Here is a 17,890-nt window from a genome sequence, read left to right on the forward strand (position 1 = left end):
GACACAGCCATTCACCCTGGAGGAGAACATGGCTCTGCTGGATGTGATCCTCCCACAGTACCCCATGCTGTATGGGCGACCAGGGTATCAGGTGAGTGCATAGGCCACTGCCACAGACTGTCCCTATGTTGTGACTGTGTCTTCAGGCATTGTGACCCGGTGTGACACACATGCCATGTACTGTCGGGGGGGTACCAGGGGGGGGGTGCCTGATGTCTCCCAGCAGTGCCCTGAGACAGGAGGGGTGTGTGCAGAGTCCTCCCAGCAGTGCCCTGAGACAGGAGGTGTGTGTGCAGAGTCCTCCCAGCAGTGCCCTGAGACAGGAGGTGTGGGTGTGATGCACAGTGTGAGCCTTGATCATTGATTGTGACATTGCCATCATTCCACCTGAGTACCCACTATGGCACGTACTGCCTTTTCCCTCACCAGAGGATGATGTCCCTATGACAGAGGTGCAATGCGTTGGCTGCATTACATGCCATGTAGTAACCAGCTATTATGTTCACATATGTCTCTCTGTGACATGTGGCTGGTGTATTGATGTGGTGTCACTTGTACTTCCTCACAGGTAGGCGCCACTGCCAAGGAGCAGATCTGGCTGACCGCCGTCAGTGCCGTGAGGCGTGTGGATGGTCGGAGGCGGAGCCTGTCCCAGGTGAGGAAACGCTGGCAGGATATCCGGTGCTGGACGCGGAGGATTGCACGGCTCCTGCTGGGGGACTCACCTGAGAGCCACAAGAACCGCGGCCGCCGCCGTCTGACCCACCTCCACAGGCGTGTGCTGCCGGTGGTCTTTCCAGACCTGGAGAGGCGCTTACAGGCGATGCAGCAGGCGGAAGGGGGTAGGTACATGTGCGTTTGTTGTGTGTCACCGGCATTTGTAAGGGCACAGTGGCATTAATTCACTGGCAGGGTTTAAAGGTGCTGTGCCCATCCAGTTTGCCCAAGTGTAGCGCTGCGCCCCTGCCACCCTTCCCCTCCTTGCAATGTGTTCCCTGGTCTGTGTGTAGTCACTCCTTCACAAGGTAATGTAGGCTGGCGCTTTGTCCACGAGAACAATGACTGTAGCATCATGGGTGGTGGTGGTGGGTAACAGGTTGTGGGACCTTGCCTGTGAACTGTCAAGTTCACTGCATGTGGGTTCCATGTCAGTTGGCACTGATGCTGGCTCCAGACATGGGAGTTGGTCTCTCATGTGTCATGCCTTACAGCGCGCATGTCCTATGTAGTGGCCTGTGACATGATGTGCATGAGTGTGCGCTACGCATAGTGCAGGGATGGTGACGTGTGTAGCAGTCATTCCCATTCAGTAGCATGTAGTTGCGTGCCCAATACTGTCCCCTGGGGCACCTTATCCTCAGTGTTGTTTGTGTCATCATCAACGTGGACACTCTCACTGTCTACAGCGTAGGTTGTGCTCTGTGCCATTGTCCCCTGTCACCATGTATATAGACGTGCTATTATGTACAGGTGTCCACTGTGCAGCCTGACCTGATTGTCCCTCTTCATACTCACAGTTGCCAGTGCCTGTGTGTCTTGTTATACTCATCTGAGGATGGGCACTGGTACCTCATTATTTGTACAGGCGCACCTTTGCTGTTTTGCGTCCAATCTTGCCTTTTGCCTGCCACTGTGTTTATCACCCAGACTATGAGATGTTGGTGCCACCTGTGTCTCAGCAATTAGCATCGTGTGGGGGTTGCTTGGGGCGGGCAATGCCTATGTGTCAAATCCTGATTCCTAATTGCTGGGTCTGGACAGTGTGTGATGTTACTGGACACACACGCAAGGTGCAGTGACCGAGTTATGTTGGGCATGTTTGCAGCATTACCTATGCAGCATGTGTCTCAAGTTCATGGATATTGTCCCTGGTCATAGGTATTTTCACAAACGCTGTGTGGTGCAGAGGCAGTGCAGGATTGTCCCCAGGGCCTGGGTGCTATGTCAGACTCCGTTTCCTGTCATCAGCTATTGTCTCATGCTCTCCATGGTATTTCCGTGGCATGGTGGCTCAACCAACTGTGCTTCATGCCCTACATCGGTACCTTGTTTTGCAGATGTTAGGGATCTGCCTCTTCAGGCTATGCAATGTTGACTATGTAGATTGGACTCATGTGACAGATGTGTACAGGTGTCTGATTAATTTCTGTCTCTCCACCCTGCCCACAGCATCGTCGGGGGACACAGAGGGAGACATGGACACGGACCAGGCGGAGGGACCGAGCACCAGTGGCAGCCGTGACATCGGGGCTGGCACATCGAGTGGGACAGAGGCGGAGGATAGTGTGGCCGAGGACCTGTCGACTGGCACATCAGACTACGAAGCTGACAGGTCCGAGGAGGATGTCTCAGAGTTGGCGGAGGCTGCACCAGCAGCTGACAGTGGAACAACACCTGCCACCGCCCCCTCAGTTCCCACCAACCGCCTCCCACTTGCTCGTGTCCCTTCCCAGCGTGCCCGGTCACCGCATGTCTCCTTCCTGCCAGGCACCGCACCCCCTGCCCCTGTCTCCACTGCTGCCGCCAATGCTGAGTCTATGGACATCCAGCGGCAAATGCAGGTTGGTCAGGCTGCGATCCTGAATGTCCTCCATTCCCACGGGAAAACCCTCACCAACATCGAGGCATTCTTGGAGGGCATTCATTCTTTGCAGGCTGACCAACGCAACTTGCTGAGGTCCCTAGACTCCACACTGACTGCAGCAGTGGGTCTCCTGCAGCGCGACCTCCCCCCACCTACCCCTGCCCCATCCACACTTCCCACTTCCATGCCTGTCCCACGTACACCCAGACGTCGGCATGCACCCACCACAACAGACACAGGCACCACACCAGCAGGGAAGGTCCACCGCACTCCTCCTGACACGCACACACAGGGTGAGATAGGCACACCCACTGGGTCGGGGGGCAAACGTGTGACACGCAGCCAGAGTGGGAGTCCGCATTCCACACAATCCACTCCCTCCAAATCCCCTCCCCTCAGCTCTCCTGGCCACATCTCCCCCAAGGACTCCTTCATGGCCGCTCTGTCCCTGAGCCCCACAGTTACGCCACCACGCAAGCGGTCAAGGAAGTCCTCGGTCAGGGTGGTTGAGTCTCCCCCCCTGTCTCCACCCTCCCCCGGTGGCGCTGCAACCCATCCCTCTGAACCCCCCCCCTCCTTGGGGCCTGAGGTCACTTCGGGTGCAGGGGACTCCCTGGAGGACCTTGCTAAGGTGTGTAGTGCCATCCTGGCCTCCGCCTTTGGCCATGACACACCCCCTGTGGTTGAGTCCTCCATCCCTGCACCCACAACGCCGCCCCTTTGCCCTGATGTCCCTGCGGTGCCTGTTGCTTCGCCCCCCCCTGATGCCCTCACCAGTATGGAAGACGATGCCATTTGACTGTGCAGGCAAGGTAGGGGACACACATCCCACTGTGTCCCCCATGCAGCTGGGAATAATTGACTGCCCTATGGCCTTTGTTGACTTTGAACTGCCTTTGATCCACGGACATTGTGCTCATGCTGAATAAAGCTTATTTTTTTTTTCATTATCACACTCCTGCTATGGTGGTATTGGTGTTGGTGGGGCTGCTACATTGTTTTGGGTGGTGTTTAAGGCTTTGGGTGTGTGGGATTTGTAGTAGTGTTCTGCTCTTTGGGGCCACCCTAGGATCTGTGTGCCATCACAAGGTGTTGGCTAACTTCCTTAGGTCATGTCAGCAGTTACTGCATGGTTCAATTGTCCCAGGGTGTATTCCTTCCTCTGTGTACCCAGTTTCTTCCCTGCAGGGTGTTCCCAATGTTTAGCGCAGAGCTGTGTGTACATGAGCTGTGTGTGTGACGGAGCCCTTCTACTTTGGCCATGCATGCATGGCCATGTCTCCACCTGCAACAATCGTGGCATCCTTGGTGATCACTGTACTTGTGTGTGGAGTCAGTTGACATGAGTTCATGGGGACATGTTCCCTTGTAGGCAGTATGGATGTGGGTAATTGTGGCATCACACACATGTGTTACACCCCTCCTGGGTGTGGACACTGCTGGGAGGACTCTGCACCCACCCCTCCTGTCTCTGGGCACTGCTGGGAGGACTCACCACCCACCCCTCCTGGGTCTGGACACTGCTGGGAGGACTCACCACCCACCCCTCCTGGGTCTGGACACTGCTGGGAGGACTCTGCACACACCCCTCCTGTCTCAGGGCACTGCTGGGAGGTCTCTGCACCCACCCCTCCTGTCTCTGGGCACTGCTGGGAGGACTCACCACCCACCCCTCCTGTCTCAGGGCACTGCTGGGAGGTCTCTGCACCCACCCCTCCTGGGTCTGGACACTGCTGGGAGGACTCTGCACACACCCCTCCTGGGTCTGGACACTGCTGGGAGGACTCTGCACACACCCCTCCTGTCTCTGGGCACTGCTGGGAGGACTCTGCACCCACCCCTCCTGGGTCTGGACACTGCTGGGAGGACTCTGCACACACCCCTCCTGGGTCTGGACACTGCTGGGAGGACTCACCACCCACCCCTCCTGTCTCAGGGCACTGCTGGGAGGACTCACCACCCACCCCTCCTGTCTCAGGGCACTGCTGGGAGGTCTCTGCACCCACCCCTCCTGGGTCTGGACACTGCTGGGAGGACTCTGCACACACCCCTCCTGTCTCTGGGCACTGCTGGGAGGACTCTGCACCCACCCCTCCTGGGTCTGGACACTGCTGGGAGGACTCTGCACACACCCCTCCTGGGTCTGGACACTGCTGGGAGGACTCACCACCCACCCCTCCTGTCTCAGGGCACTGCTGGGAGGACTCACCACCCACCCCTCCTGTCTCAGGGCACTGCTGGGAGGTCTCTGCACACACCCCTCCTGGGTCTGGACACTGCTGGGAGGACTCTGCACACACCCCTCCTGTCTCTGGGCACTGCTGGGAGGACTCTGCACCCACCCCTCCTGGGTCTGGACAATGCTGGGAGGACTCACCACCCACCCCTCCTGGGTCTGGACACTGCTGGGAGGACTCTGCACACACCCCTCCTGTCTCAGGGCACTGCTGGGAGGTCTCTGCACCCACCCCTCCTGTCTCTGGGCACTGCTGGGAGGACTCACCACCCACCCCTCCTGTCTCAGGGCACTGCTGGGAGGTCTCTGCACCCACCCCTCCTGGGTCTGGACACTGCTGGGAGGACTCTGCACACACCCCTCCTGGGTCTGGACACTGCTGGGAGGACTCTGCACACACCCCTCCTGTCTCTGGGCACTGCTGGGAGGACTCTGCACCCACCCCTCCTGGGTCTGGACACTGCTGGGAGGACTCTGCACACACCCCTCCTGGGTCTGGACACTGCTGGGAGGACTCACCACCCACCCCTCCTGTCTCAGGGCACTGCTGGGAGGTCTCTGCACCCACCCCTCCTGGGTCTGGACACTGCTGGGAGGACTCTGCACACACCCCTCCTGTCTCTGGGCACTGCTGGGAGGACTCTGCACCCACCCCTCCTGGGTCTGGACACTGCTGGGAGGACTCTGCACACACCCCTCCTGGGTCTGGACACTGCTGGGAGGACTCACCACCCACCCCTCCTGTCTCAGGGCACTGCTGGGAGGTCTCTGCACCCACCCCTCCTGGGTCTGGACACTGCTGGGAGGACTCTGCACCCACCCCTCCTGTGTCAGGGCACTGCTGGGACTGATGGGCACCCACCCCTCCTGTCTCAGGGCACTGCTGGGAGGACTCCACACCCACCACTCCTGTCTCAGGGCACTGCTGGGTGGACTCTGCACACACACCTCCGATTTCTGGATATGTGCGCTTGGCACATACACGGTGGGGTTACGCACACTGCATTAGAGGTGAGGGTACGAGTCTACTGACACTGGTGTGGTGGGGGTACGCTCCGTACGTCCGCGGGTGTGGGTACGGGTCGTACTTACACTGTTGGGCAGGGGGGTACGCTCCTTGCATTCGTGGGTGGGGGTTCGAGTCGTACTTACACTGTTGGCATGGGGGGTACGCTCCATGCATACGCGGGTGGGGGTACGGGTCGTACTTACACTGTTGGGCAGGGGGGTACGCTCCTTGCATTCGCGGGTGGGGGTACGGGTCGTACTTACACTGTTGGGCTGGGGGTACGCTCCGTACGTCCGCGGGTGGGGGTACGGGTCGTACTTACACTGTTGGGCTGGGGGTACGCTCCGTGCGTCCGCGGGTGGGGGTACGGGTCGTACTTACACTGTTGGGCTGGGGGTACGCTCCGTACGTCCGCGGGTGGGGGTACGGGTCATACTTACACTGTTGGGCTGGGGGTACGCTCCGTGCGTCCGCGGGTGGGGGTACGGGTCGTACTTACACTGTTGGGCAGGGGGGTACGCTCCTTGCATTCGTGGGTGGGGGTTCGAGTCGTACTTACACTGTTGGCATGGGGGGTACGCTCCATGCATACGCGGGTGGGGGTACGGGTCGTACTTACACTGTTGGGCAGGGGGTACGCTCCTTGCATTCGCGGGTGGGGGTACGGGTCGTACTTACACTGTTGGGCTGGGGGTACGCTCCGTACGTCCGCGGGTGGGGGTACGGGTCGTACTTACACTGTTGGGCTGGGGGTACGCTCCGTACGTCCGCGGGTGGGGGTACGGGTCGTACTTACACTGTTGGGCTGGGGGTACGCTCCGTACGTCCGCGGGTGGGGGTACGGGTCGTACTTGCACTGTTGGGCTGGGGGGTACGCTCCTTGCATACGGGGTGGGGGTAGGGTCCGTACATATCCGTCCCCACGCTATGTGATGTTTGTGCGGCCCGTACCCAGGCCTTTGCCACGTGGGTGCGATCCGTCCCGCCATTGTTGGGGTGACGTGTGTGGGCGTGGTCCGAGTCGTACCCACGCTCTTCAGGCGTGGGTACGGGACGTACCTGTCTGGTTGTGTTGCCGGTTCGCGTGGTGACGGACTTCCGTTGTGGCGGTCGCTGGATTATCAGGACACGCCCCCACCCCCTCGTGGTGACCAGGGCATGGGAGTCAGGTATGTCCAGGCCATGTGTAGTGTGTCACTCATGTGGTTGTTTTGTTGCCTGCCCTGGTCGTGCCACCCCCACCCCACCCCACTTTCCCCCCTCCCTTAGTTATTCTGACCTTCTGCGGCGTCTGCGTCGTAACCTGTAGAGGAGGTGTACTGCTATGAGGGCAGGGATGACTCGTAGGTTCGGGTCCATGTCTGTCCGTCGCGTACTGGTACTCCTTGCTCGCGTCGTCCTGTCGCGTACGGGTCCTCCTTGATCGCGTCGTCCTGTCGCGTACGGGTCCTCCTTGGTGGCGTCGTCCTGTGTGTCCGTCACGTACTGGTCCTCCTTGTTCGCGTCGCCGTCTGTCCGTCGCGTACTGGTGGTCCTTGTTCGCGTCGTCCTGATTTCCCGGCAGTTTTTGGCTGCCGCAAAATATTCACCGTGCGGGGTGACGTCGGTGCGAATCGTGATTCCTGGGTCGTGAATGGCTGGCTGCGTGCGTCCCGACGTCAGGTCGGCGCTTTCCCGGATCGCATTGGTAGGTTTATTTTGTTCGGTCGGGCTTTTTTACGAATCGTACGGAAATGGTGTTCCCGTGCGATTCGTAATTCCTTGTTTGTAAATTTTGACGACCGGGTACGCGTCGGACGGAGAATATGCTCCGTCCGACGGTTCGTACCCGGTTTTTACCGGATCGTGATCGGCACCCTAGTCTTTTTAACAATCACTTATAGAAACACATACTTATTCATACAGGAACTCTTCCAATCTCTCACTCTCACATATACTCACTTATAAACACCAATAGTCACATATACTAGTTTAAAACATATGTAGTTACTTATGAAGACACTATTGAGACAGTCATTCACTCACTAACACACCCATGCACACACTCATCCACCCATACAGTCCTGCACACATGCTGTCTTCAACACATACAAACAGTGAGTCACTCATTCATGCATCTATGCACTACGTAATACCCCCCACCGCACCATGAAGACACTCAGACACTCATACTGATACTCAAAAAACCAACTATTAACCTATATAGACACTCATGTAGCTACTCACCAACCCATGCAGCCACTTATATACAAAGTGAGAGACTGATACAGGTATTTACACATTTAAACATTACTCACTAAGCCATGTATTCAAAAAGATACACTTAATCAGTCAGTTGTACAATCAATTTTTCAGAAACAAATCATCAATTTAGACACTTATATACTCATTTATTCTTCCATCGACCTTGAGATATACATATATAAAACATATTTAATTTTCAGAAAAACACACATTCACTGGATGATGTCATCAGTGATGTCATTTGAGATGTCATCAGTGATGTCATGAGTGATGTCACTGACCATGTCATTAGTGATGTAATATGTGACGTCATCAGTAGTGCATTGCGGGCGCGCGAGTTATAGTTAGCTGAACTAACTATAACGGGGGAATTTCATTGGTTTTTTACGAGTGAAATGTCCAGCTAACTATAACATGTGTGAAACCTTTGGTTTTTTCATTGAATATATATATATATATATATTTTTTTTTAGCTCAAAAGTCGCCCAAAGCGTAAGAAGCACTCGAACCGTCGTGAACAGCTAACATGCTTTATTGGTATGGATGCCGATATTCATGCTCCGCGGCTGCCATAGTACCTGACGCATTTCGTTAATCTTCTTCAGAGGCTTGGCGGACACCAGTGCAGCTTTGGTCACTCCCTTAAGTTTGCGTTTAATAACACACCCACAGATGGTCTGTCCTGTATGGAACTGTGCTAGGGCATTGTGGGAGTAGTAGTCTCCGAAATGAGATTTTCATCCACAGTTGGAAAACTGGAGCATGAAGACGCATCCTCAATCCAGCACTTGGGCTCCACATGCACGGCTTGACAAATATCAGACCTCGTGGCCCCCCTTGAGATGATGGGGTGGTGCACCATTGGCTGCTGGGCTACCGCCCATAGATTCAGCTCAAAAGTCACCCAAAGCGTAAGAAGCACTCGAACCCTCGTGAACAGCTAACTCGCTTTATTGGTATGGATGCCGATATTTATGCTCAGCGGCTGCCGTCGTACCTGACGCTTTTCATTAATCTTCTTCACAGGCTTGGCGGATGTCAGGTACGACGGCAGCCGCTGAGCATGAATATCGGCATCCATACCAATAAAGCGAGTTAGCTGTTCACGAGGGTTCAAGTGCTTCTTACGCTTAGGGCAACTTTTGAGCTGAATTTATATATATATTTTTATATATATATATATATGTATAGATATATATATATATATATTCCAAATGAGCTTGCTCCGCAATTGAAGACACCCACACAATGCTGGATTAAACCCTTCTTTATTCCGGAGGCAGCAGCGGACTTAGGGAGAACCCCACAGCGTAGTGTAGCGCCACTTGCTCACGCGTTTCGAGAACTTGTCCCTTCCTCATGGCATGGCGTTTGTAGGGAGAATGGAAGCATGCACACGTTTTCACAAGTACTCTGGTTAGTGTAGTCCAGAGCAATATCGGGGTTCATAGTGGGTGCCACTTCCATTAATCCCTCTGATTCTTGCCCATCAGGTCGCTGGTGATCCCCTTCTGCGTCCGTTACTTCAGTGATACCCCTTCGAACAGGTACGTTGTTCCGTATATCGTTCCCCGAATTGTGACACACGGACCTTCAACAAGCAGTGGGGTTATCTTCGTGACCCTAGCTGGCCACCACATATTCCAAATGAGCTTGCTCCTCAATTAAAGACACCCACACAACGCTGGATTAAACCCTTCTTTATTCGGGAGGCAGCAGCGGACTCAGGGAGAACCCCACAGCGTAGTGTAGCGCCACTTGCCTACGCGTTTCGAGAACTTGTCCCTTCTTCATGGCATGGCATTTGTAGGGAGAACGGAAGCATGCACACATTAATTACTTCCTCTGCTACATCCATCTGTGTGATAATCTGGTGAGCAGTCGCTCATAAGAATACATGGGATCACAGGATTGGGGACAGGGTCACTGTGGTGATGCACAGTATTGCAGAGGCCATGCCATTTTCAGGAATGGTCACCCACTCATGTTTTATGTGTCTTGGAACAACAGCAGGGAGTCCAATCACAAAGGTTTGTCCTTTTGTGCTGAGATTTCTCTCTATGCATTGCTCTCACAGTACCAATATATTCGGAGCCCTGAGAACAGTCTCATACCTTTCCATATTATGATCAATTCCTAATATTTGAAGAGTTAATAACACATTTGTACAGAATAATATGTTTCCCAAGGTCCAGGCTCAAATGCATTGTTTGTCCCTAATGCATCATAATATTTTCAGTAGCTAGGATTACCAAGTAAATTATAAGGTAAGAGAAAGAAAATATCTGGGCAAAGGGCACAACCTGGTTTGGAAGGGTATGACAAATGGATGAGCAGAACCTGGATATTGCATTGTTAGTGAAGGATGGATATCTGGCAAGACTGGGGATGAGGCCTAAGTTAGTATGGACGTCTGGCACTTTCGCTGTGTCCTCTTTTGAATAAAGCTATAGATTTCCTTCACAACTGGATACACCATGTTAATGACAAAGTCCTATAATGATCAACTAAGCATGCATTTAAAAATAAATAAATAAATATATATATATATATATATATATATATATATATAAATATATATATATGTAAGCAGGTTTTGTCCAAGGGATCGAGGACGCGCACAACAACAGGTAGCTGGGACAAGAGCTCTTTATTGACGCGTGCAGCCTGCCGGTAGATCCAGATTAGTTGCGATGCCTGACGCGTTTCGGGCCAAACTCGGCCCTTGTTCACAGGCTGTGACAGGAAACAAAGAAAGCTTCAGAATCTCCAACACCCCAGCATAAATTTCACTTTGGCGCCCTCGTTGAGCTCTCACAGGTGAGTCCGTTTAATACACTGCATGCTGGGATGTGTAGTCAAAAAGCGTCCTTGATTTCGTGTGGTTGCAAAGAATTCATTTCAGGGGAAATTCTTCGTGCAAAACCCACCAGTGGGCTTCCAGACATAGCGGGCAAGCTGCTTCCCTGTTGTTTCTCCAGCGGGGCAGTGAACAGTTCGGTGCCCCTGCAGCTCCATTGCAAAATTTCATGTGGCGGCAGCGTACCTCACGGCGGGACAGCCGTAATATTGTAAGCAGGTTTTGTCCAAGGGATCGAGGACGCGCACAACAACAGGTAGCTGGGACAAGAGCTCTTTATTGACGCGTGCAGCTTGCCGGTAGATCCAGATTAGTTGCGATGCCTGACGCGTTTCGGGCCAAACTCGGCCCTTGTTCACAGGCTGTGACAGGAAACAAAGAAAGCTTCAGAATCTCCAACACCCCAGCATAAATTTCACTTTGGCGCCCTCGTTGAGCTCTCACAGGTGAGTCCGTTTAATACACTGCATGCTGGGATGTGTAGTCAAAAAGCGTCCTTGATTTCGTGTGGTTGCAAAGAATTCATTTCAGGGGAAATTCTTCGTGCAAAACCCACCAGTGGGCTTCCAGACATAGCGGGCAAGCTGCTTCCCTGTTGTTGCTGCAGCGGGGCAGTGAACAGTTCGGTGCCCCTGCAGCTCCATTGCAAAATTTCATGTGGCGGCAGCGTACCTCACGGCGGGACAGCCGTAATAATGTAAGCAGGTTTTGTCCAAGGGATCGAGGACGCGCACAACAACAGGTAGCTGGGACAAGAGCTCTTTATTGACGCGTGCAGCTTGCCGGTAGATCCAGATTAGTTGCGATGCCTGACGCGTTTCGGGCCAAACTCGGCCCTTGTTCACAGGCTGTGACAGGAAACAAAGAAAGCTTCAGAATCTCCAACACCCCAGCACAGGCATCGCAACTAATCTGGATCTACCGGCAAGCTGCACGCGTCAATAAAGAGCTCTTGTCCCAGCTACCTGTTGTTGTGCGCGTCCTCGATCCCTTGGACAAAACCTGCTTACATTATTACGGCTGTCCCGCCGTGAGGTACGCTGCCGCCACATGAAATTTTGCAATGGAGCTGCAGGGGCACCGAACTGTTCACTGCCCCGCTGCAGCAACAACAGGGAAGCAGCTTGCCCGCTATGTCTGGAAGCCCACTGGTGGGTTTTGCACGAAGAATTTCCCCTGAAATGAATTCTTTGCAACCACACGAAAACAAGGACACTTTTTGACTACACATCCCAGCATGCAGTGTATTAAACGGACTCACCTGTGAGAGCTCAACGAGGGCGCCAAAGTGAAATTTATGCTGGGGTGTTGGAGATTCTGAAGCTTTCTTTGTTTCCTGTCACAGCCTGTGAACAAGGGCCGAGTTTGGCCCGAAACGCGTCAGGCATCGCAACTAATCTGGATCTACCGGCAAGCTGCACGCGTCAATAAAGAGCTCTTGTCCCAGCTACCTGTTGTTGTGCGCGTCCTCGATCCCTTGGACAAAACCTGCTTACATTATTACGGCTGTCCCGCCGTGAGGTACGCTGCCGCCACATGAAATTTTGCAATGGAGCTGCAGGGGCACCGAACTGTTCACTGCCCCGCTGCAGCAACAACAGGGAAGCAGCTTGCCCGCTATGTCTGGAAGCCCACTGGTGGGTTTTGCACGAAGAATTTCCCCTGAAATGAATTCTTTGCAACCACACGAAATCAAGGACGCTTTTTGACTACACATCCCAGCATGCAGTGTATTAAACGGACTCACCTGTGAGAGCTCAACGAGGGCGCCAAAGTGAAATTTATGCTGGGGTGTTGGAGATTCTGAAGCTTTCTTTGTTTCCTGTCACAGCCTGTGAACAAGGGCCGAGTTTGGCCCGAAACGCGTCAGGCATCGCAACTAATCTGGATCTACCGGCAAGCTGCACGCGTCAATAAAGAGCTCTTGTCCCAGCTACCTGTTGTTGTGCGCGTCCTCCATCCCTTGGACAAAACCTGCTTACATTATTACGGCTGTCCCGCCGTGAGGTACGCTGCCGCCACATGAAATTTTGCAATGGAGCTGCAGGGGCACCGAACTGTTCACTGCCCCGCTGCAGCAACAACAGGGAAGCAGCTTGCCCGCTATGTCTGGAAGCCCACTGGTGGGTTTTGCACGAAGAATTTCCCCTGAAATGAATTCTTTGCAACCACACGAAATCAAGGACGCTTTTTGACTACACATCCCAGCATGCAGTGTATTAAACGGACTCACCTGTGAGAGCTCAACGAGGGCGCCAAAGTGAAATTTATGCTGGGGTGTTGGAGATTCTGAAGCTTTCTTTGTTTCCTGTCACAGCCTGTGAACAAGGGCCGAGTTTGGCCCGAAACGCGTCAGGCATCGCAACTAATCTGGATCTACCGGCAAGCTGCACGCGTCAATAAAGAGCTCTTGTCCCAGCTACCTGTTGTTGTGCGCGTCCTCGATCCCTTGGACAAAACCTGCTTACATTATTACGGCTGTCCCGCCGTGAGGTACGCTGCCGCCACATGAAATTTTGCAATGGAGCTGCAGGGGCACCGAACTGTTCACTGCCCCGCTGCAGCAACAACAGGGAAGCAGCTTGCCCGCTATGTCTGGAAGCCCACTGGTGGGTTTTGCACGTAGAATTTCCCCTGAAATGAATTCTTTGCAACCACACGAAATCAAGGACGCTTTTTGACTACACATCCCAGCATGCAGTGTATTAAACGGACTCACCTGTGAGAGCTCAACGAGGGCGCCAAAGTGAAATTTATGCTGGGGTGTTGGAGATTCTGAAGCTTTCTTTGTTTCCTGTCACAGCCTGTGAACAAGGGCCGAGTTTGGCCCGAAACGCGTCAGGCATCGCAACTAATCTGGATCTACCGGCAAGCTGCACGCGTCAATAAAGAGCTCTTGTCCCAGCTACCTGTTGTTGTGCGCGTCCTCGATCCCTTGGACAAAACCTGCTTACATTATTACGGCTGTCCCGCCGTGAGGTACGCTGCCGCCACATGAAATTTTGCAATGGAGCTGCAGGGGCACCGAACTGTTCACTGCCCCGCTGCAGCAACAACAGGGAAGCAGCTTGCCCGCTATGTCTGGAAGCCCACTGGTGGGTTTTGCACGAAGAATTTCCCCTGAAATGAATTCTTTGCAACCACACGAAATCAAGGACGCTTTTTGACTACACATCCCAGCATGCAGTGTATTAAACGGACTCACCTGTGAGAGCTCAACGAGGGCGCCAAAGTGAAATTTATGCTGGGGTGTTGGAGATTCTGAAGCTTTCTTTGTTTCCTGTCACAGCCTGTGAACAAGGGCCGAGTTTGGCCCGAAACGCGTCAGGCATCGCAACTAATCTGGATCTACCGGCAAGCTGCACGCGTCAATAAAGAGCTCTTGTCCCAGCTACCTGTTGTTGTGCGCGTCCTCGATCCCTTGGACAAAACCTGCTTACATTATTACGGCTGTCCCGCCGTGAGGTACGCTGCCGCCACATGAAATTTTGCAATGGAGCTGCAGGGGCACCGAACTGTTCACTGCCCCGCTGCAGCAACAACAGGGAAGCAGCTTGCCCGCTATGTCTGGAAGCCCACTGGTGGGTTTTGCACGAAGAATTTCCCCTGAAATGAATTCTTTGCAACCACACGAAATCAAGGACGCTTTTTGACTACACATCCCCGCATGCAGTGTATTAAACGGACTCACCTGTGAGAGCTCAACGAGGGCGCCAAAGTGAAATTTATGCTGGGGTGTTGGAGATTCTGAAGCTTTCTTTGTTTCCTGTCACAGCCTGTGAACAAGGGCCGAGTTTGGCCCGAAACGCGTCAGGCATCGCAACTAATCTGGATCTACCGGCAAGCTGCACGCGTCAATAAAGAGCTCTTGTCCCAGCTACCTGTTGTTGTGCGCGTCCTCGATCCCTTGGACAAAACCTGCTTACATATATATATATATATATATATATATTCCATGTTAATTTCCAAGTAAACGCACACTCAGAGTTTAGTTTGCAAAACTTGGTAGCTATTTAATGCTCGTTACGCATTTCGACCGTAGTCTTGATCAGACGAACATAACAAAATTTCTAGCGTGTTTAAAAACACCAATGCTTGTGATAATCGACAAAGGACTACAATGCAGAAAACCCTCTGCACCATTTATGGCAGCAGACATTTTGTAATGGGCAAATTATACATATGGAGATACAATTTCATTTCTGAATACCATATTGATTTCAACCTCATAATTGATACGAAAGGAATTATTGTTTTTTATACTTGACAGACATACTAAGTAATTAAGTAATTTAGCCACGTTGTACCGACATTTTTTAAACATAATAAATGAAAGTCTTTGTGAACCTAATCGGTATAATGCTGCATTTCCGTATAGTGCTACATATGGCATAGATATCAGTCAACTATTCCTACTATTATACTCATAAATTCATTGCCTTAGTGGCAGTAGCTTACTGACAGTACCAGCGTTATTCCTATTACACGGACATATCGGATCGGTCTAGTGCCAGATTCCGAATTCATTTACATTGCGCTCCGCTATGCTTCCCATAATCAATCGCCACATGTTCATCAATCACCTATATACACGGTCTAGTGCCATGATATTTCTGATACTTTCTGTATATATTACATTAGTATATACATTAATCCATGTGAGTATGTACTTCTCAAACATTCTATTACATCCTATTAGAACAATTCACAAAATTCTGGTTATCCTTTCCATGTTGTGTCCATGTCGTTATAAAAATCAATTTCCTAGTGAATAACAAAGTGCTATAAAATAAGTGCTAGAAATTAATTGGAAAAATCTGAAAATACTCCTCATATAGAATAATCCTCGGAATTCAAAATTTAAGTAAATTATATTAGGATAAAAGTCTCTTATCTGGATTCTGTGTTGATCCGAGCCCGGGGAAGAAAAGGGTAGGGAACCCATGAAGTGACCATGTAGACGGTGGGTCCCTTCCTTTCCTCCTGTGAAAAAGAGAACATCAATAAGAGATATACATAAAATACTATTTCTTCCATGGAGCACATTATATACAAAACAGCAATACATACTCCTGTAATGATGGCTCACTCAACTTCTTCCAAGGGAGTTTCCTCACCCATTGCCCCACCTAAACTGCAGTCACCCTCTCCTGCAAACAAACGATTGAAACAAGACCCTCCTTCTCCACTGAAGACTGTTCTTCCTGTATCCTTGGATATTATCCTGGAGGAGATAAGGGCACTGTGACCATTTGTAGAGGAAACCAATACTCGTTTGCAGGACATGGACACTAAATGCTCATCACTTGATTCCAGAATTTCCATAGTGGAACAACAAGTTGGTGAGGTGCAAGACGCTTCTTCAAGAATCTCATCTTTGCAGAAGAACATTCTGCTCTTAAAGAAATCAGCTGAAGATCCTGTCAACAGGAATAGACATAATAATCTTCGTTTATATGGTCTTCCCGAGGCCATTGAAGGAGGTGACCCAGTGTCCTTCTTCTCTTCCTTTCTCCCGAAACTTTTGGATTTACCTACATCAACTGCTTTGAATATCCAAAGAGCGCACAGATTAGGCCCTCGCCTATCCCCTTCTTGAAACCTCGTGGGGTGATAATCTTATTCCAGCAGTTCACTGATCTTCTCCAAGTTCTGAATGCTGCAAAAATTAAAAAACAGTTATCCTGGTCTGGAGCCAAGCTATTTTTGACCCAGGATGTGTCTACAGCGACTGCCAAGAGACGGAAAGAGTTCCTTGAACTTCTACCAGCTTTACGTTCTTTGGGCGCTTGATATGGCTTATTTCATCCCTGCTTGTTCAAGGTGACTTTTCAAAATCGCAAATCCACCTTTGAAAAACCTGCGGATCTTTGGAAATTCATCAATTCTCATTCTGCGGCTTCCATGGAGATTGCGGGCCCTTCCTATAACACATGACTTTTTATCTTGTGGTCAATGTTATCTTACCCTTAATCATTATTTTTTTACATTCTCTGTTTGTTTGGCTTCCTGATGTGGTGCGTTTTCCCTCTGCTGGTCATGCTGTCTTTAGTGTCTGTCGCCAGTCCTTTTTCTTTTTTGTACTCCCTGAAAGGTATGTATTGCAGTCATCAATTTTCTTTTGACATGTACTGTCCTCTTTTTTCTCTATTTTTGTTTCCCTCTTTCCTTTTCTTGTTTTCCTCTTTTTCCTCTGTCCCTATGGCTCTTTCTTTGCCTTTTTCCTTCATTCTTGCTTTGCCTACTACATTCCTATACTCCTTCACTATTGTCAGTCCTATGGTTTTATACTTACCGTTATTTTTTTCCATTCAGAGTTGTCACATGAAATGTAAAAGGTTTTATTAATCCTATAAAGAGGCAGAGGATTACTTCACATTTATCTTCGTATAATCCTGTTTTAGTCTTATGAGAAACTCATTTGTCAGAAGCTGAGGCTCTTAAGCTCAAATGCAATTGGGTTGGTTCTGTTCTTGTTTCTCCTACAGCTACGAAAAAGAATGGTGTCATTATCTTATGCCATAAAAAGTTGAAATGCTCTGTTGCTTCACAAGAAATACACGCAGATGGTAGATTGATTTTAGTTAAACTACTCATTAATAATAACATTTCTTTAACTGTCTTCAATATTTATTGTCCGACCCACCGGATTCTACCTTCTGGCCCACTATTACAAACAAATGTATGCAACACAAAGATTAATTTTTTATCCTTGGGGGCGATTGTAACCAGGACATGGGCCCCTTTATTGACCGTAAATCCCAAGTACGTTTTATTCCTCACAAAACTCACAAAGAATTTCACAGTACGATTATGCAGACACATCTGCTTGGAGACTATGTAACCCAGACCAAACAGATTTTTCTTTTTTCTCCCCTCCACATGATTCCCTAACCCAATTGTATTACATCTTCCTGTCCAAACCTTTGGCTCAAAATCTCATCTCGTTTTCGATTG

The sequence above is a fragment of the Triturus cristatus genome, chromosome 8 (assembly GCF_964204655.1).
Source record: "Triturus cristatus chromosome 8, aTriCri1.1, whole genome shotgun sequence".
NCBI lineage: Eukaryota > Metazoa > Chordata > Amphibia > Caudata > Salamandridae > Triturus > Triturus cristatus.